At 35.4% G+C, this 22,382-nt stretch overlaps 1 protein-coding gene across 1 annotated transcript in view; it reads left to right on the forward strand.

Moving 5' to 3' along the window:
- LOC144964136 (neuronal acetylcholine receptor subunit alpha-10-like) overlaps window positions 1–22,382 on the forward strand; it is a 227,551-nt gene that overhangs the window by 34,045 nt on the left and 171,124 nt on the right. The window contains exon 2 of the mRNA XM_078898067.1: window positions 5,760–5,862. The gene's annotated coding sequence lies outside the window, so the exon portion shown is untranslated. The remainder of the gene's footprint in view (window positions 1–5,759; window positions 5,863–22,382) is intronic.

The raw sequence follows: 22,382 nt of genomic DNA on the forward strand, positions 1-22,382 counted from the left end.
GGTATACGTCATTATCAGACACCACATTGTAACATGTAAATAATTCTATTACATATTATAACATTCTCTATTATAAACCTTTGATACGCCCATTTAATGTTATAAAAATACTATTTATAACTAAAATACACATCTGAACAAGTGCGTATTTATAACTATCGTACTACGAAAAACACCAAATTATAAAGGTTTTGACGAAAAAAACTTGTCCATGCATCCGTCGATTAAAATGACACTCAGAAATTGTCAAAACCTCTCAGACATGGGACTTCCAGGAAGACTTTAAGGAAGTCCCAGGTCTGAGAGTTTTTGACAAGATGAAAATCGTTTTAATCGACTCGATCAATATGTGGAGGACGAGCTTTCTGGCCAAAATATCCTAAAATGTATTATCTAAGAGAACGACAGAACTGTAGAATAACTCTATTACTTTATACTTACACACCTAATCAGCTCAAATGACCAAGGCGGAAGTACCATGGACCTGTTCTATTACTCCATTCAATGGCACGTTTCCGGAAATTCCACAAGCCATTGAGGGCTCACCAATCTCCATATTGCACCTTTGTTGATGAAAACCGAGTAGTCTAATAATATGAACCGGTATGCCCTTTTATCAAATATTAACTACTGAGGTTTCATTTTGTTCTCATTTGAAAAAAGATTGAGAAAGAGAATGAGTCAGAGAGAGAGAGAGAGAGAGAGAGAGAGAGAGAGAGAGAGAGAGAGTGGGTGAGAGAGAGAGAGAGTCAGACAGGGGGGGGGGGCGGTGAGGGAGAAAGAAAGACGACGATAGAGGAAAAAGCGAGAGAAAGAGAAGAGAAGAGAGAGAGAGAGAGGGAGAGAGAGAGAGAGAGAGAGAGAGAGAGAGAGGGAGAATGAACAAACACACACACATACACACACACACGTAGATAGAAAGATAGATAGATAGATAGATAGAGAGAGAGAGAGAGAGAGAGAGAGAGAGAGAGAGGGAGAGAAAATGAAAAATAAAGTGAGAGAGAAACAAAAAAAGATAATAATAATAATAATGATGATGATGATGATGATGATATATGATAAATATATAATAATAAATAATGATAATAATAATAATAATAATAATAATAATAATAATAATAATAATAATAATAATAATAATAATAATAATAATAATAATAATGATAATAATAATATTCTACTTGAGTGAGCATTCTATTTAATGCATGAAATGAGATGATACAAATGGCCCACGCTCGAGATAGACCAATTGTTATTCTGGACTGTCCAGTCCATTCATCAGCTGACCAATGAGCTCAGCTCGCAGTTGCTTTGGATTAGTTCCAGAGTTGATTTCAAGGTTAGCATTTGCCTTCAGTCTAGCTAATCAGCTGTACTTGAAAAAATATAAATAAAAACCAATTCTATACGTATTTTTAAAATTTGGCCACAGAACGTATCGTCCAATAATTCATCTTGCCAAAAACTCTCTTTAAAAAATTGAGCTTTATATAGCGCAATATCCACTAAATGTGCTCAAAGCGCTTTACAAGGAGTCCCTGGTCAACAGAAACATTTAACATTCCGCCTGTTAGGCGATATTATCATTTTTCGGACAACGACAACGCTGTTAACGGCCAGGTACTCATTTTACTCTTGAGTACGGTGAGAGAATGTGAGTAAAGAGCCTTTTCCAAGGACTCAACTATACGCGGAGCGCGAGTGTCATGCCACAAGACCGCATAGCCTCATCTTGCCAAAACCTCTCAAACATGGTACGGCACAACCTCTCAAAGGATATCATTTCATATGCTGTAAAGTGAGTGCATTCAATTTCCTCTCCTGTTCGTGAATAATTTGTGACGCTGTACATTTCTGTAACTTACAACAAATACATGAAACATGCCAGCAAACAAAACTACGTGTAACCTGAAACGGTTCGATCTAAATGCAAATTTTATCATTATTATTATTTTATTTTTGGTATTAATTTAAATATGAACTGTTATTATATATTCTATTTATTATTATATATTCTTTTCAAAGATAAATTATCTAAATCTAGATTCATTATTCGTATTCAATCCACGATTTTTGCATTATCAGATATAAAAAGATGAAAGATTTGATGTTTATGCCACACAATCAATAGAGTAAATGTCAATTATATACACCACATACATAGTTATATATGCAACACAACATATACACACAAACACACATATCCCCACCACACACGGATATGCACACACAAACATCACACACAAACACACACTCACAATCATACACACACAGACACATACACCACATACACACACACACACACATACCCACCCACAACAAGAGACACGCAAACACAGACAATTTCCAATGGTTAATTCGATATCTCTGTACATCATGGAAATTCCTGGCGAAAACAATAATAATGATTTCAAAATGTAAACAACCGAAAGAAATTTCAGGATTCCACGTCAAAATCAATTTTGTGTGAACTCCAATTAATGAGAATCATGTACGTGCATCTCCAAGAGATTATTTTTTAACGAATGTCTTCTCCAATGCAAAATGTTTGGCGTTCAGCGTGCTGCACGTACGACAAATTAATATTAATTATAACAGTGCGTTGTATAATTTAGGTGTTTTTATATTTATTAGCAGCCATCGTATAGATAAAATGAAGTTGACGTCAACCGATTCTTTGTTATCGTTTTTTTATACTATACTATACTGTATTATCGAGACTATAAAAGTTCATGGTTATACAGAGTTTTGTGTGTTGGTCCGTTTTACTTCCAGATGGCAAAATTGTGAGCTTCTTAGCCAAGCGCATATTATCTGTATTATATCATATAGTATTGTGTCACTGTGTGTTATAAAAATGTTACTATTCATCTCCTGACGGTGTGTTGTCGTGAACCAGCTGCTTAAAATTGAATTTTTCGTTTCAGTTTTACAATTTTAGTGTATAAACTGAACCCTCTCTCCCCCCCCCCCCTAACTTATTTCTTTTTATTCCGGCCATTTTTATGATAAAATTTATTTTGTCAGTGAAGACAACTATTTAAACTTGAAATTTATGTGTATTTATATAGCGCAATATCCACTAAATGTACTCAAATGGATTTTCAAAGGGTCCCAAACCAGCAGCAAAATTAAGCATGTCATAGACAAAACCCATGTAAGGGAATATTACGATTTATTTTCTACAGAGACAACGCTGTTAACATTTGCGTACTCCTTTTACACCTAAATACGACGACATAATGTATTCACGGCTCGTTTTCCAATGACTCAACTTTGTGCCAATCAGAGTGGGACAGAGATCCGGGCCTACCGTGTTCCTTCGTAAACTGAAGGCCTAAGGCTGTAAACTGAGTACATTAAATTTCCTCTCCTGTTCGTGAATAATTTGTCTGTTATTGACGCTATACATTTCTGTAACTTACTCTCAACAAATACATGAAACATGCAGCAAACAAAATTACGTAAAATCTAAAACGTTTATATTTCTATTCAAACATTTAGATATTTCCAAAGGTGTTCTAAAAACAATAACAAATAAAATCCTTGTGTTGTTTCACTTTGTTGGTAGGAAATTGAAAGGTATTTTAATTCCAAGATAAAAAAAAATAAATAAAAAAATTTGATCATGCAACCCCTTTGTTGGCATCTCTCCATTGGTTGCCCATTGAAAAGCGCACATATTACAAAGCAGCGTGTCTTGTTTATAAGTGTTTGACTAGTATAGCACCGGCATATCTCACAGATCACGTGGTCATGTGTAAATTTGAAAATTACACTTTAAGATCATGTAATGACCAAACGAAAATTTCGGAAAAAAGATCAAGAACAAAATTTGGTGATAGATCGTTTGCTTGTTTCGGCCCCAAGATTTGGAATGAACTACCACGTGGTCTGAGGGAGTGCAAGTCTTTACCTACCTTTAAAAAGAATCTCAAGACACATTTTTACTGTATTTGTTTTTCTTGACTCAATATGAATCCTTGATTTGGCTATGAATTATTATTGTTGTTATTATTTTTTTTTTCACTTAAAATTGATATTTATATAGTAAAGTGCCCAGAGCTTGTGTTTTACACGAGAATGAGCGCTATATAAATGTGTATTATTATTATTATTATTATTATTATTATTATTATTATTATTATTATTATTGTTATTATTATTATTATTATTATTATTATTATTATTATTATTATAAAACTTTCGCATTCGATTCCTGTACGGTTCGGCAACTAAAAACGAGTGAGTTGCACTCACTATGTTCTATGATAAAACAAGAGACCAACTGAGAGGAAAGGGGAGCAAGACGAACCGGAGAGGAATACTCTTCAACAGTCGTAACGTCACTTCCTTCCTAATGTCGCATGGTAACTGAGTAGCACTGGCTCTAAACTATCGGAACAATGGCGGACGCCCGTATGAAATATTTCTCCGGCGAGCATAAAAGCGTATCCAGAGGGAAAAACCCATAAATTTGATCTTGTTTTGACTTTTACACATTCTGATCACAAGGCATATGAAAAGTTCTAGCCAGCATGAAGAATAAAAAGTAATGATTTTCTTTGTTTAGAACCAAAATGGCCGCCGTTGCCGGGCGGCGTGACATCAGATACTGAATCCAATTTGAATGCACTCAGCTTACAGCCTAATACTGACAACAAAGTTACGTCACAAAGGAAACCAAACGAAAGTAAAGAGTGAGCTGTGGTTATACATTACATGCTCAAGGAAACAAATGATTTTCCATTGTTTTAAGTTACTGATTACAACTTATAACTGCCTCCCCCCATGATCTTCGTAATTTTTTATGACGAATTGTTTTGGTTAGTAATCAGGCTTTTAGTAACCGAAGGCCACGAACCCATCGTCCTTCAGGCGAATGTTATACCACAAACAAGACCACGAAGCCGAATTTACTAATTAAAACAACATACGTTGGATTTCTCATGTCATTCTTAAGTTTCGCAGACGTCGCGGGCATAGTTGACTCTCTCTTTCAAATTATAGGACATATAAATTTGTATTGATTTGAGATGCACATTGAGCATGGTTTCCCTCTATTATATATATATATAAGTATTAGGTATAGTGCGGCATATGGTCTTTTGGTATGACACTGGGATCGGAGGACCTGGGTTCGAGTCCCTCACTGAAGCGAGTGACGCATAGTTGGGTACTTAGAGAAGGTCATAACTGACACCATAGTACGCAGGTGTTAAATGAGTACCTGGCGGTTAACAGTATTGGTCGGTCGGAAAAAATATAATATCTCCTAATAGGCGACATATATCGTTCGACATGATAAATATGTTTGTTGGCTAGGGACACCTTGTAAAGCACTTTGAGCACTTTTATTGGATATTTCGCCAATATATACTATATATTTTATATAAATTGTCGTTCACACCAGGAAGGAAGCAATTTATTGCATTGTCACAACTATAATAGAACCACGACTTTTATCATGACTTCAAAAGGAGTTTATCATATTGATTTACTGACGCAAAAGTCGCTCGTTGAACATCTTGTGAAATATAAATCTATCCTATCCATAGTAAAACGATTCTTTTCTGCAGGTCGTATAGTGTATCCTGGCCCAAATCAAAGTTAACTGGTTTTAAATTGTGATTAATTAAAATATATATTTATGTATGTAAATTTGAATTGAACCCGCGATAAAAACCCACGGAAATCTCATTTTACATGATTTAATAATATGTGAATTTTTTTTCTTGTTCTACTTTCCAATGCAGATTGAATTTGTGATGATGACGACAAAGGTGAGAACACTCGTGATGTGATTATCGATCCGCCCTTGACAATAACGCCTGTTTAATGGATTTACATCGAATGGATGTGAGTTAAAGAAATAATTTATGTCAATTGATAACAAATAATTAGTTGAATAAGTTGAGAATTTACTACTAATAAAACCGAACAAAAAAAACAAAAAAAAAAAAAACCCTGAAAAAATAACAAAACAACAATCCCCCCACACCCCCCCCCCTCCCCCAAACGAGATGACCATACATTAAAAATTCAAACAAAAACAAACAAAAACAACCAGCAAAACAACAAGACAAAACAAAAAGAAACAAAACAAAAACAGGACAATGAACTGTTTGATGACCGAGATTGTACTGTATGGCCTAAGCGTAGAAACAATATTATTATGCAAACTTATTCATAATCCAGTCATTCGATGGTGATCATTATCGTATAAAATGATAAATAATAGCTCGCTTTATCTCACCCTTTCGTAGTTGATGACATTTTGGGGTTTGGTTTTTGACGGTATATTTTGCATATATTTTGGTAATAACAGTGCTAAACATCAGCTACTTGGCCATCGTATGTGACCCCAACGCACCAAAACGGTATTATGCCGGAATGGTACCGGTGACGGAAACTGACTATAAAGTCAAAATAATCAGAATCAAAGATTTAGGTGAAAGCAGTTATCATAGATTCTGTCCCTTAGTTGTAACCAACAAAGTGAATAATTTAAAGAGGACAGCACACACGTAAACCGTTATTTTTCAGGGCTCGATGATTTCAATAGTGAACAAAAGCCACAAAATCACGCAAATCATTTCAAAAACAAGCCTGAACACCGAGATGTCAGTAGGTCATTGTCATTTTTCGTTACTCACAAAGGGGACTGAATTTGGTGGACAATATGCATTCACTCAATATTAAGCTGTTTAAAATTGGATTCAATAGTCTGATGTCACGTCGCCCAGCAACGGCGGCCATCTTGGTTCTTAACAAAGAAAATTTGTACTTTTTATTCTTCATGCTGGCTAGAACATTTCATATGTCTTGTGATCAGAATGTTTAAAAGTTAAAACATGATCAGATTTATAATGTTTTTGGTTTTTTTTTGCATCTGGATACGCTTTTATGCTCGTCGGATAAATATTTCATAAGGGCGTCCGCCATTGTTCCGATAGTTTAGAGCCAGTTACTAAGTTACCATGCGCCATTACGAGGGAAGTGCCGTCATGACTGTTGAAGCGTATTTGACGAAACAAATTCATTATTTTCAATGAAGGTTTTGATTTTAACTCAAATCTTATAAACTAATCTCAAAACTCACTTTTAAGCACCATGTTCCCTTCGACGTAATATCGTTTTGAAACGACAGGTTACTATTGAAAGATAAATAAATCAAAAAATAACAAAACCCGGGGATTCTCTCGTGACGTAGAAAACTCTCTACCAGGAATTCATTGGAACACGAAGTTCGTACAGGGAAATTCTAGTCAATAACATTATATATAAATCAAGAAGTTGTCAGAAGCAATGCAAAATAACGTCACGAGTTCTGGCACAAATCTTTCCGTTATTTACTAGTTTTATTGAGTTCAAGAGCCCTATGTGGGCATGTCATTATCCTGGTACGGTTTTAGTCGCAATGCCAGGGTGTGTGATTTTCATATGAAGGGACTCTGCCACAGATTTTAGCAGTATTTTACAGGATACTCGTGTATGATAAATTTCATATAGGCACCAACCAACAAGAGGGGGCTATTTCTTAAACAGACCTTTTGTTCACAAACCCCCTTCTTAATCTCGTCTTCATTCATTGTAGACTTGTATACTAGTAAAGCAATATCAATACAAAAAATAATATCAAATAATTCAATTTATTGTCAGTAATAATAAAAAAACGGAATAGATTTAATACTGTTAATGATATACTCATCATTTCACCTTCTTTTTATTTCATTTTGTTTCAGATAGATAGCCATTTATCAATTTTAAATTCTCATCCATCACATCCTGATATTCAATACCAAGTCCATTCATCAACTTTCCTCCTCCCATTCCCCCCCCCCCCCCCCCAACAACCACCATCTTTTCCACCTCGCATTGAGTCGAATGGGAAAAGAATATAATAAAATAATTAGGGAGCAGGCATTGGGACAAGATACAAATTGTTATATTTTAGCTATGCGTTGAAGTAAATACTCACCAGATTAATCGGTTCAACATACATAAATAACCATTTTTTAAAATAATCTAATCAAGAGAATTGAAAGAAAGCTAATCACTAAATTGGCGGTAAATAAAAACAGCAACAAAGAGAAGAGTGACGTCATATTCATTCCTTTTAATATTTAACAATTTTTCAATAATTTGTCGCCAAATATTTTAAACAATATATTTTGCAATCTGTCTGAATGAGATGGAATGACCGTGTGAATAAATTATTCTATTCCCACCTCGTTATCGGCGTCTCTTTTTGTCAATAATAAAGAAAAGACTGATGTTTGGATTATCTCGGATTTTCTCGTGGTAGATCTTGAAAAAAAGCAACAACAACAAGCATTAGGGTGAAGAAAGAATTTGGTTTGCAGAAATAAATTTTAAAAATCAAATAACAGCTAACTTTTTTCTTCTTCAAATTAAAACACCTATAAGGTTATCTTTTGTCTTCTGGAAAAGTTAGGAAGGATCGATGAGAAGTGTATTTTGAAGGGTATTTTGTGGAATGATTTCTCCTCCCTTAAGATCGATGGTAAAATATCGTATGAAATTTGAAGATAATTTTATTTTTACCTTGGTCTCTAAACGATGATTATTGCAAGTATCGATGTTGACATTAAAAAATAACTAGAGTCAATTACGGAAAACGCACTGAACTGATAAAAAGATGAATTATTAACAATTAACAGCTCGGAGACACCACACCAGATGGGTTAGCACCATTTATTGTAACCCTTCGCCTTAAAACGGTATTAAGTCGGGTTGGTTAAGATGTTGAAAATTGAAGTTATAGCCGGAAAAATCAGACTTGTGTTGAGTTTGTATGTTTTATTGAGGAGAATGGATACCATGATTTAGGATGGGTGCTAATGCCAACAATTTATATTTTTGACCAATTTAACATTTAATTCGGCTTCTATGCATATGGTTCGTTCCGACATAATACCGTTTTGAGACGATGGGTCACATTTTCCGGACACTTTCAGTTTCGCCAATTAACACCCATTGCCCCAAAACGGTAAAACATTGTATCGTTCAATTGAGTTTCCATGTTAAAATGACATGGAATGTGAGATTCCACTTTGACATCATGTCAAACCGACGTAATACCGTTCAACTCTCTCCTTATCGATTATTTTCCAGAATTTTCCCCAAAATGACATGGTTACCCAGCAGAAAATGGATGTTAAAAACTCAAACAATCTCTCTACAAAACAACTTTATGTTCTTATTAATTAAACAAAGTAAGATCATTGTGATGTACAAAATTAATCTGAATAAGAAAAAAATGAATATTGTGTCGTGACAAATGTGACGATTTTGCTGTAGGTGGTAAGGAGAGGGTTAAAGACGGTGGGTCACATGCGTCACATCACAAGGGATGTGAGTAAATCAAAACATTATGTGTCAGTCGATAAAAAATATAAACTTGAATAGGGAGAATGACATCAAACTTTTGTTCCTTATTGATGTCATTTCTTAAGGTTACAAAAACATAAAAATTCTAGTCATTTTAACGTGAAAAACTCATATTTTTGCATCTGGTTCATGGGTCAGAAATATTGGCGTTGTTCTTTGATGACATAGTCCCAGAGATAGCATATTCAATTATAGATGGAAGACAAAAAGCTACCCCACCCCTTCCATTTTCCCCCAACACGAGATCTATATAAGATTGTAGCATTTTTATTTAGAATTATGTTATGATAGCATCAAAACTCGGATAAAAAATCGATCAGAGCTTCCTAAAAATGTTGATATGATATATCAAACTATATTTTGATGGCTTCTCTACGCTAAATAAATAGATATGCAAATAAATGAATGAATGAATAAATAAATAAATGATATATACATTAAATATCGTACTTTTCACGTTTACCATCTCCATTGCTTTTCATAATATTACACCCAGTTTCCTCCCAAAGATTATTCATGCAAACAAAGACAAATGAAAATGTTTTTGATTACAATACGACACGATTATGTCACCATTGTAAATTCCTTAGATAAATAGTCACAGATATCACGGGGTATTATCTACAGTCCAACATGTCTACTCATTGCCGGGTATTTCAAAAACTCATGCTTTTTGCTTCATTCAAAACGATCGATTACGATACGAACATCGAAGGTCACGCATCGTTACAGAGCTCGTCCGATTACTTGACCGATAAGCGCCCATCAGCCATCAACGCCTTGTATCTTCTCACACTCATTCAAAGAGTTTAGATTGATCTTTCCATGAACGATGGCCTATCTAAAGCTCCCTTCAACACCCAATAAAAGATCTCATGCATATTCATGGCACTCCTGTCCTTTACTTATGCATATGTTTTCTGACAAGGCAGCTGATTATTCAAGTTAGCTATTCGGACAAATTTCATTAAAACGCTTTTTTTAAAAAAAATGGCCAGAAAACGTTTAATGCCTTTCCACCATATGAAAATGAGTCCTCAAACTCGAGATTCCTTTTCATGGAGGTTAAACAGACTTCAAAAGAAGTCTCGGATTTAAAAATTGTTGACAATTTCTAGGTCATTTCTGTTGAGCGATAAGTAAAATATGAAGTAATAGTTTCCGGGCTAGAATGCGAAAAGGCGTTTCGTCAGAGTATATATTGATGCTGTCATCTTGTGTCTGTCTATATTTATGGGTTTTAATGCGATTATCTCGTAGCCGAGTGCCATCATATATAGGGGGGGGGGGGAAACTTGTAATTAATAGTTGATTTCTTTATTCTGTCACGTGATCTTTCAAAGAACTCGGCCAAAAAAAGAAAAGAACCCACACCACAGGAAATGGGGCCCTACTTGTATTTTGACTTCGCTTATATATCATATCTTAGATGTATCGAAATGGGGAAATAAATTGGATTTAGAAATCATAAATGGAAATGTGTCTATGATATAATTTAAAAATCTGTATTAATGCGAAGGCAGTCCCGATATCTCAGTTAATAGAGCACTCGACTTCCATGGAAAGCGGAGCGGGTTTGAATCCAAGCATAGTCGGGGTTTTTTTTTTTTTTGGTGCGGCTTAATGGTCTTGATGAATTAAATTTTACGTCGGACTTGTAGATCCGTGGTTCGAGTACCGCTGTGAAATGTTAACAACACCATAATCTTTGGAAGTGAAGTTTAATACCTGCTAAGTCTACTTTTCATCATGCAGATACAATCGCTGTTTTTTATTGTTTATTTATCGAATTAAGCAGGAACATACTTCTTCGCCCTATTGAATAACACCCTGAGTGTTATAAAAAAGAAACTCTTCCCTGACAATACGCTTCAACAGTCGTAACATCACTTCCCTCGCAATGACGCATGGTAACTTAGTAATTGGCTCTAAACTATCGGAACAATGGCGGACGCCCTTATGAAATACTTCTCCGAAGAGCATAAAAGCGTATACAAAGGCGGAAAAACATTAAGAATCTGATCATGTTTTGACTTTTACACATACTGATCACAAGACATATAAAAAGTTCTTGTCAGCATGAATAATAAAAAATAACGATTTTCTTTGTTTAGAACCACGATGGCTGTCGTTGCTGGGCGACGTGACATCAGACCATTGAACCCAATTCCAAGCTGTCGAAGAGATTGAAAGAGAGAACACACTCACATTCCACCTAAGCGTCGCCGAGCGTGTTATGAAAGTCACCTTCACATTTCACTTTCAGGTTTTCCCATTCCAAATATCGAGATAATAGAAGTATTTAAATTGGTAGTTGGGTGCAAGTCACCAATCGACAAGGAGCTGATAAGGACGTCAAAAAAGGCAAGAACGGCATTCAACAAATTGTCCAAAATTTGGAAGTGTGGGGAGCTGCAAAATTGAACAAAAATTAAGTTATTCAAAATAAACTCTTAGTTTATATAATGGTTATTTAAAATTATTCGCATGTTACTAACCTTTACCTTTACCGATGTTCCATGTCGGACACGACGTTGGAGATCACGGTTCGCCAGCTCTCTCTCTCTCTATCATCTGCGAGTTTCGCACATTGATTTATGGGGCTTCCTACGTACGATGCGACATTTCCAAGCCAGCTTGTCCTTCTTCGTCCTCGACAACGCTTGCCTTCTATTTTTCTCTCTGCAATGGTCTTCTGTAGTGAGTCGTGCCTTCTGATGTGGCCGAAATATCGGGTTATCATCTTTCTAATAGTTGAAATGATCGTTGTCGATGTTATTCCTAAAGTTTGGAGTACTTGATGATTTGTTTTCTTTTCCTTCCAGGATACCCTTGCAATTCTTCTATAGGTCCACATCTCAAATGCTCTGAGTTTCTTTTCTAGTGTCTTTGTCAGAAACCATGTTTCACATCCAACAAGTAGTGTTGACCAAATGTAGCATTTTGCCAGACGTGTTTTTGTGGTAAGTGATAGGTCGTGGGATGTGATTAGGGAATGCATTTTTGAAAATTTACTCTTGGCCAATGCAATTCGTCTGATGATTTCTGCATCGCATTTTCCATCTTCTGTCAATAATGCTCCTAGATATTGGAATGACTTTACTTGCTCTATGATCTTTCCACCTATTTCAATTGATATTTTCCCATTGTTTTTTCTCTTGCTAAATAGCATTGTCTTTGTTTTTTTCACATTCATGTTACTAACACTAGGGGAGATATATTTAAGATATTTATTGGAAAAATAACCTAATTCAAAGAACTGTACAATTTGAAATCATATAAAGTTTGCGATAAAAAAATCTAATTCAATTAATATTTTTAAGAATATCACTGATAAAGAACTTACCAACATATTAATTGATTTTGATGAATAATCTAATTATATTGGATATTATTGCATTTTGTATATCAATTATTTGAAAATCCCGAATGTACATGGTCTGACATGCCAAATGAATTTAAATAGAGTTAATTATACAACGAATATTGAATATGACACTGATTGGTGATATGTCTTCAGGTAAATTATTCAAAACATCTGCCAGTCGTATATAACATACCAGCACACAAAACTAATAATAAATAGAGCTTTTTGTATAGCGCAATATCCACTAAATGTGCTCAAAGCGGTTTACCAGGGTCCCTGGTCAACAGCAACATTTAACATGTAGGACGGGACATACCGCCTGTTAGGCGATATTACAATTTTTCGGACAAAGACAACGCTGTTGACGGCCAGGTATTCATTTTACCCCTGAGTACGGTGATAGAATGTGAGTAAAGAGTCTTTTCCAATTGGACTCAACTATGCGCCGAGCTAGGCTCGAACCCAGGACATTCCGATCGGAAAGCGATTGTCATACCACTAGACCACATAGCCGCACATCAACAAAACTACGTGTAACCTTGAATTGTTTAGTGAGAACTAATAACTAAAATTAATACATACCAGCCACTTGAAAGACGTATTTTATACTACACTCTTGCAATATCCATAATTGCCTTTAGCCAGGTACTCATTTGCACCTGAGTCGAATGGGGTTATTTGTGTAAAGTGCCTTACCCAGGCTACCGTTTTTTTTCAAAAAAAGGTCACAGTATGTGTTGTTTGGTTCACACTGCACATACTGTGTTTTTAAAAACAATGGTAGCAGGGATATAATGCCAGGACTGGAATTTTCCACTGTCACCCATCTGGCTACTGACCAAGATTAATAATGTTGTTTGAGGCGATGGGTCATATTTATGAAATCTCAGGTTTGAGAGTTTTTTCTTTACTATTTAAGTGTCATTTTAGTGTAAAGAATGAATGAGGTTGACGTCACTCTGCCTTATTATTGTTTTAGACTGCCAGTGAAAATCTCTAATAGGCTATAAGGGTTTTGGTTTACACATGTGTTGGTACCATGGCCGACTTCTATAGTTACGTCATGGTTGGTACCATTGACCTAGTGGATAGAAATGGCGAGTACCTGACTTAAACACATAGTAACAACAAAATACGATCAATGAGACTCTAAAGACGAAAAATGATAGACAGGAGGATTATCTTTATATTTATTCATTTATTGGGTTTTGTTAACAAAGGAGAGACCCAAAACGTCGCAATTATATGCCTTTGTAAATTTGAATAAAGAGTCTTTTCCATTTAATTATTGTTATTTGTTACTTCGATCTTCAAGTTGCCAATTTTGAATCGTGGAGGTGAAATGTGATAAATGTGAATTTAACATTAAAATTTGTGGAAATATTCATATTTTGCCCCTAAAGGCAGTATACTCAAAGACATTGTCAGTAAAACACATAAACTTCCCACAAGTTGCCAAGTTTTAAAACTAAAATTTCAATCTTAATCTTCCCAGGACGACTCGCACTTATTTGCAGGTCTGTTTTCGGAGGTCAGACCTGCATATATGTAAACGTAGATCAATGCATTTCGACATAATGCCTTTTCGAGGGGATGTTTCATTATATAATATAATGCAAGATTGCCCCTATCAAATATTTAACAAAAAGTGCAACAAGAACTAGAGAAACATAATAAAGTTTTCACAACAAACATTATTTTCCAACGTTTTCTTTATGTATACATCGTCATTACAACTGAAAATATTTTTAAAAAATACTTAGCCAAGCGCAGACAAAACACCTCTTTCCATGGCAACAAACAACTTCCTCTTCATTTTACACGTCAATCATTTAACCTCACGAGGTCCCAGGTTTGAGAGATATTGCCAAGATGAGGGTCATTTAAATCCATCGATATTTGGAGGAGTTTTCTGGCCAAATTTTTAAATACTTTTCTTTAAAGAGTAAGGCAGCTAACTGGTTAAAATGTCTCCTTAAATTTTGAAAATTCTTTAACCCAAATCGTCTTTGAATCCATCGAGAAATATCTGGCCAAACGTCTATTTACACTTTGGCCACAGATTCTTTCACTTCATAATAAATATTATATCGATCATTTAAAATGACTTCCCAACTGTCAAAGATTATTTTATTTAACCCAAATATTATATTTAATGCAGATCGAGAGATTTCCATGTCGTATCGGTTTTTCAATTTTTTGTTTGTTTCGTTTGTCAAGATTGGAGGGAGGGGGGCATTTATTAATTGATCGATATAATATTAAGAGGGAAAAAGTTTTGGCCAAAAGAGTCAATATCACCAAACGCTTCAAGAATTATATGAGCGTGGGCTTTAAATAGACATTTAAATTTTTTATGTTCAACATATCTGAAAAACACATCTCAAAACGGTTTTATTTTCGGGGTCCGAAAAGTAAATTTAGAGATAAAAAGATGAGAAATAGGACCTGGGAATCTTTTGCAATGAAAGACATAGTATTTATACTTCACCATAACGAAGAGAAAGAAACTTCATATTTCACGTTTGAGGTTTTAAATGTAATTTCCCTTACGAAGGTCATCTGAAGATAATACCACTTTGATCCGGTGGGTCAGATATAAGATTAAAACAAAGGCCTTCATTGAGTGGAGTGATTTTTGTCCCTGATTATTTAAATAGCTTATATTCCTAAATTCGTATTAGTACTGCATATATCGACGGGTGGGTCACAAATGTAATGAAGCCCATCGCTTCAAACGGTTCAATGTCGGGTTGAACGAGAAGCCTGAAAAAAAAACGACTTTTCAGTCAAGATCACGAGGCTTGGATCATGTTTGAATTTATTTTATTGATGAGAAAGAATATCATTTCTTTTATATAAAAGAAAATAAAATACACAGCTACTATATGACTCACCGACTGGAAGCAGTATTTATGGCGGTGCAAATGGATTGCAAAAAGTTGTTTGAAATTCAAGATGGCCAAGTCAAGATTGCCCGTCGGCCTTGAATGTTAAAAATTGAAATTTCAGTTTTAAAAAATGCAACTTGTGGGAAATTTGTGTGTTTTATTGACAAGGTTTTTGAGTATACTTCCTTTAGGGGCAAAATAAACCGCAACCAAAATTGGATATTTCAGCACATTTTGACGTTCAATTCACATTCATCACATTTCACCTCGCCTATTCAAGATTTGAATTTTTATCACTTTAAGTTACTAATCTATTGTAATGCCCATAATTGTAATACGAGTATCATTCATTTTTATGATTAGTGAGTCAGTATTTGGTAGCCAAACCACCCCGAAATAATACCGTGCTGAGACCGTAGAATACAAATGACGTTTATCTGATCTTTAAAAAATGTATTCTTCTTCAAGTTCCATGCCTGTCCCAGGCTTTTGAGGCTTCAAGAGTTATATCTCTCAGGAGACCTGTCTCTGGCTGATTCTATCAGATACCAAGTGACTTTCCAGTGAAGTCCTCCAGCTGTGTCAGTCACATTCTTCATTGTCTTCTCTGAGAACGTTTACTTTGGATTTTGCCGCTCACCGCCACAAACTCGTTCTTTCACTTTCGCACAAGGTATCCGAAGAAACTCGGTTGTCTCTCTATTACGATCCCAAGCAACATTCCTTCCTTTAAATTTAAATCCACGATTTTGACATCTGGTTAACTCCTATAAAATACGGGGTTGACAAAATGGTCACAAACGAAGTATTGTAAGATCAAACCCAGGTTGCCTTACCTTCTTTCAATCGATAGAATTTGAAGATTGGTGAGATTATTTGGCCAATTATTTTTTTAAAACCATGTGTTTTAAAATATACAATTTGATTTTGTTCAATAATAATACGAGTTAAATGCTAACACTTAAAAAAAGAGTCTTTGAATGTCTGAAGCATTTTTGTTATTATCAAAATATGACAATTTGCCATCAAATAATAGAATTAGTATACCTCTTTGCTTTTGAGTAAAACTCGATATTACTAAAGCATGATAAATCTTTGAACAACATGGGTGATTCCTGTTGACACCAGACATCTCGTTTGATAGATTATCTATATCCCTTCATGTAATGCCAAGGCGATGGTATATAATGATGCTGTGGCAGAAAGGCGTATTTTGAAAATGATAAAAACGTCATGACGTGTCTCTATCATAATTATTCTTTGTAAATAAAAAACGTAGGAATTCAAGAATTCTCAGCTTTGCATCCAGTTTTACTAAAAATAGATTTTGACACACGTGGATACCTTGACCATAAAGATAATTCTTAATGTTAAGTCGTTAAATTCCGGAACCAAAAATTGTAAAAAATAATACATTTTAATAAGAAATAATATAGATGAATGGGATCATTAAAGGGGAATAATAATAATAATAATGTTGTTAAACTCCTACGTTTGAAATGTTGAAATGTTGAACCCGTTCCCGGATGCAGGAGTGCAAAAATCTTATTATATTGAGATCCTTTAATGTGGATGGATTGAGTGCATTTATTCATGGTTTAAGCCATGGCATTTCAAAATAAACCAACGATGACGTTATCAAAACATGCTTTTATATCAAAGTCAATGAGAAAAACAATCACCAAACTGGAGTGTTGATGTATGAACTTATCTAAATGAAAACAGAAATGTTTCTCTAACTTCAAGGTGTGACAAAGTTGTGAACCTGGGAGCACTAAGCAGTGCAACTTTGAATTAAGGGAATAACATGTTCCATTCTCATTCTCACTATTCCAACCAAAGTGCACACAATAGCAGGTCTGATAACCGAATGCAATTATGGTCTGTCTTAATTTAGAAGTCCCGGTTTTGAGAGTTTTTGTCAAGATGAGAGTCATTTAAATCAATCGATATTAATTTGTAGGACGAGTGTTCTGGTCATATTTCTAAATATGAGTTTTTACAGAGTACGGGAGAATTGGTTACATCACATTAAAAATGTTCTTTAATATGAAGATAACAAGATAAGAATCGTCTGAAGGGCTGAATATAGATAGTTCGAAGATGACGTCACTCAGGTCTTTGTTATTGTTTTTTGCCATCCGCGTTTATTAGTAATGCTCACTGAACTGTATTAACCCGACTATAAAAGTTCATGGATACACACAGTTTTGTGTGTTGGTCCGTTATACTTCCGGATGGCAATGTTATGAGCTTCTTAGCCAAGCGCATACGATCTCTACGATTCCTTGCATGCCTGTGATTTGCAATCTGAAATTTGTTCTCATTAACGCACTCACAAATAATACGGGCTTATTACGAAAACATTGGGACGTCAAAATGTTAAGTGTTGAATTTAACTACAATTTGTAACATTAAAATATATTTTAAAGACGTCTTTTCATCAGAACTCAATATGGATAGTATAAGAGGTAGACTATAATATGTCCCAAAGTGAAGAATATAGGCATTTTAAATTGTCCAAACTATCCGGGAACCTCGGTGATGTAATGGTAGAGCGTCTGACCGGTCATCAGGAGGTCTGAGGTTCGATCCCCAGTAGAGGAATGCTGATTTTAGGGATGAGTTTTCTCTTATATTTTTCTTTCTTGCTTTGTGCGGCTATGTGGTCTAGTGGTATGACACTCGCTTTCGGATCGGAAGGTCCTGGGTTCAAGCCTCGCTCGGCGCATAGTTGATTCCTTGGAGAAGGCTCTTTACTCACATTCTCTCACCGTACTCTGGTGTAAAATGAGTACCTGTCCGAAAAAATTGTAATATCGCCTAAAAGGCGTCATGTCCCATCCTACATGTTAAATGTTGCTGTTGGCCAGGGACCCCTTGTAAAGCGCTTTGAGCACGTTTAGTGGATATTGCACTATATAAAAAAGCTCAATTTTGTGTAGCACTGTTTCATCCGAATTGTATTCCTATCGAATGTCCACGAGTTCGTTCAATGAAAGAGAACATATGACCGCATCCGGAATTCCAAAACGCAAGACCGCAAGGACTCTACATTATTACACGATAAACGTTCCGCAAATCCTACAATTTGGTAATGAAAAGGAGTCCCTGAAAGTGTAGCGAAAATTGTAATCCATTAGTATGAATTGATTTTCTTCCCCCACGCCACCTTCAATTTGGCCATTACTACAACCGTGAATTAAGTCATTTTCTGACAATTCGCATTTTTGTATTTTGGCCTGAAAAGTTTTGATTTTTATATCGACGGTTTCTAAGAATAGTCTCCAACTTGTCAAGATGTCTTAAAGTCTTCTTTTGAAGTCTTGGATTTAAGATATTTAGACAAGTGTTTTGACATTGATTTTTCGTTATACGAAAATATTTTTGTTCAGGCCATGTTTAAATGAAGGTGTTTTGTGAGAGTAAAGCAGATATTATGAAATGGTTTTCTGGAATAACCTTGCTGGTAACATAGGATTTGCTGCGTAAGAAAAAGCCAAGGGTCGGGCGTTTTAATATAAAACGTAAAGAAGACATTCGGGTCTTGAAATCTCGTACATATGGATATTACTTCGGATTCTGTTGCTGGTGGTAAGCATTTCTTCCTATCCTATGAATAGGACACTTGTCCAACGTTATTTCCTTTCCTTAATATCTAACTAGATCTACAACTCAAGTTTTGTCTGATAAAGTAAAAGAAAAAAAGAGAAAAGGGGAAGGAAAGAAAGAACAGTAGAAAGAAATAAAGGAGAGAGAGAGAGTGAGAGAGAGAGAGAGAGGGAGAGAGAGAGAGAGAGGAGAGAGAGAGAGAGAGAGAGAGAGAGAGAGAGAGAGAGAGGGAGAGAGAGAGAGAGAGAGAGAGAGAGAGAGAGAGAGGGGGGGGGGGGCTAAGAATAAATCACATGTATCAGGAATCGTAATCCGCCCAGTGTCTTGTAAGCCCAGTTGCTTTCTTATGTCAACTATCGGGATAGCCTTTATTATGTAGTAGATATATCTTGGGGCGATATTCTGTAAATTCTCATCACTTTTGTTGCCCGGAAACACCAAATACGAGTTTGTCGGAAGCGTGTGCATCACCCACATGGACAAGCAGATATTCACATTAATTTGTATATTATAACATCTTAGACGATTATAATTGGTTTGTATTGGTTTTAAAATATCTTTTAATTGTCTATTATTCCTATCGTCCATCTTGCGTCTGAACGGCTCGGTGATATTTATGATAATTCGTTTTGACGTCGTCATCCAGACACGGACATGGCACTCCATTTGTGGTAAAACTGCTGACAGTAACTTTAAATCAATTGGAAGTCAAGGAAGTCGCAACGTTTAAGTGGTTGGTGCTAAAATTGCCAAAAGTGACTGTCCGATTAGAATATGCAAACTAGAGGGTCTGCCAGAGACAATTATTTAAAGTTACTTCCCTTGATTGAATTTTCAGCTCCGGTAAATACAGATTAATCTATTTTTCGTCGAGCAAAACAAACAGCGAGATGTCGTTAAAAAGTTTTTTTAACTTTTAAAAGACAAGTTTAGAAAATAAAACACGTGGCCTATATTAAAAAGCCAAAAATGAGATGGCGTTTATAAACAAACAAATAAACAAACAACAAAATAACAACAACAACAACAACACAACAAGAACCACAAAACTAAAACAAAAAAGAAACATAAAAATCGTTAGCAATTATGGAGCGCAAACCATTTGTCTCTTGAAAGATTATTTTGGTAATTATTATGTATTCACAAATCAGTGGAAGTGTTTACCAAACAGCTGGAAAAGCTATGGACTATAAAAAGTCATGAACAAAAAGGGATATAACAACTTCGAAAAATAACGGAGTACCTAAACAAGAAATGTTTCGGGCTCAAAATCCTTCTTCAGCCAATAACAAAAAACAACAATAAAAACATTAATACAATCCTTAAAATCCAGACGGCCAGGCGACACGACTTGTCGGCTGGCACGATCTGGAAATGTCATGGGACTAAATTCGTTAGATAATGCGTTCACTCAATACTGTTTTTGGATTTTCAGAACCAAACATCACTCTCCTTGGCGGAGAACTTTATTCCAACTCAATTTTTGTAAGTTTGGCTGAGCTAATAATTGAATTTTTAATTCAGAAAAGTGAGTGGAGCAGGCACTTATGTTGATAACAACAAGAGATGAAGTAAGTAGGAAAGTGTCAGAAGACAATAGAGAATAAATATTTCACGACGGTGACGCGGGTTCAAACCCCGACGAAATTTTTATTCTCTATTGTCTTCTGGCACTTTCCTACTCACTTCATCTCTATTTGAATTTTAGAAGCTGGTTCACCCCGAATATCTTACTGTTTGGGACGATTGGTCACAAATGTGAGTACTACGAAAAGACTTTACGCGCCAGTTTTGGTTGTTTTTTGGCTCCATTATTACGTGAAAGATCTGACAATTCTATAAAATGTGAACATTTTCATGTATTTCATAACGCATTCCATTAAGGTGTGAACATATAAATTTAGCTTTAACCGTCTTATACTTATTTACATGTCTGATAATCAACTCATTGTTGTAATGGAAATACTCTCAAACCAACCCGAAATATACTAAATTATGACGTATGCCGTGCTTTAATAGTGTCGTATAAGGTGCTTATAGTATGTGACTGACCAAAAACTGTTTTCTAACTGTCGATTAACAGAAAAGTTAAAGGAATAAAAGCCAGTACATTTTCTATCTTTCCCTATGTATAATTGAATAGACTTGGAATAGAGCACGAAATAGGGTTTCGATAGCTCAGTTGGTAGAGCACTCGCTTCACTCGTAATGTGACTAAGATCGATTCCGGGTGAAGTCGAGATTAAAAAAATAATTGAGCTTTTATATAGCGCAATATCCACTAAACGTGCTCAAAGCGCTTTACAAGGGGTTCCTGGCCAACAGTAACATTTAACATATAAGGCGGGGCAGGAAGTATAGGCAGAGTTTTAAGATTGCGGGACGTGAAAGAGCGAGGATGGATGATCTTTAATGACCACCAGCATGTATTTAGACTAGAAAATAACATGACATCACTCTGACACAAAACATCAATTACACAAGATATGTTTCCAGTCCTCCTGGAAGAGTGGTTTTACACTTCCAAGGAGATTGGAGCCAGTTTTTTTTGCCATCACACTTTTTCCCTTGTTTAATACACGCTTTTGAGCAGACACACATCACCTCGTTTCGTCAGCCAAACCCAAAATCGTGTATTGTCTTTTATTCTGTTCATATCACATCCTCGAGTCTAGTTCTGATTTTAGAAAATGTAATTAACAGGAGGCCATGAAATGTTCAGTAATTTAGAATTACGTTATCATTGTCATCCATGATAAAAATCACACATTATTATTGTAAGTCTGTGTTGTATAATGGAATTATGGCGGGCGGGGGATAGAATTTTATTCCTTATCAAATAGAAACTTTTAGTTCTATTTCTAAAAATAAATAGAGTAAAAACTGATTATTCTCTTTCTCCTCTCTCTCTCTCTCTCTCTCTCTCTCTCTCTCTCTCTTTCTTTCTCTCTCTCTCTCTCTCTCTCTCTCTCTCCCCTCTCTCTCTCTCTTTCTTTCATTTCTTCTTCCTTACTTTCTTTCTCTCTATGTCTATTTCTCGGAACGGTTTTATGTCAGGATGGTTTAGATAAGAAAAACTGGATTGTAAATCAAAA

The sequence above is a fragment of the Berghia stephanieae genome, chromosome 2 (genome assembly GCF_034508935.2).
Source record: "Berghia stephanieae isolate SIO BIC M18660-M18661 chromosome 2, UCSD_Bste_1.3, whole genome shotgun sequence".
Taxonomy (NCBI): domain Eukaryota; kingdom Metazoa; phylum Mollusca; class Gastropoda; order Nudibranchia; family Aeolidiidae; genus Berghia; species Berghia stephanieae.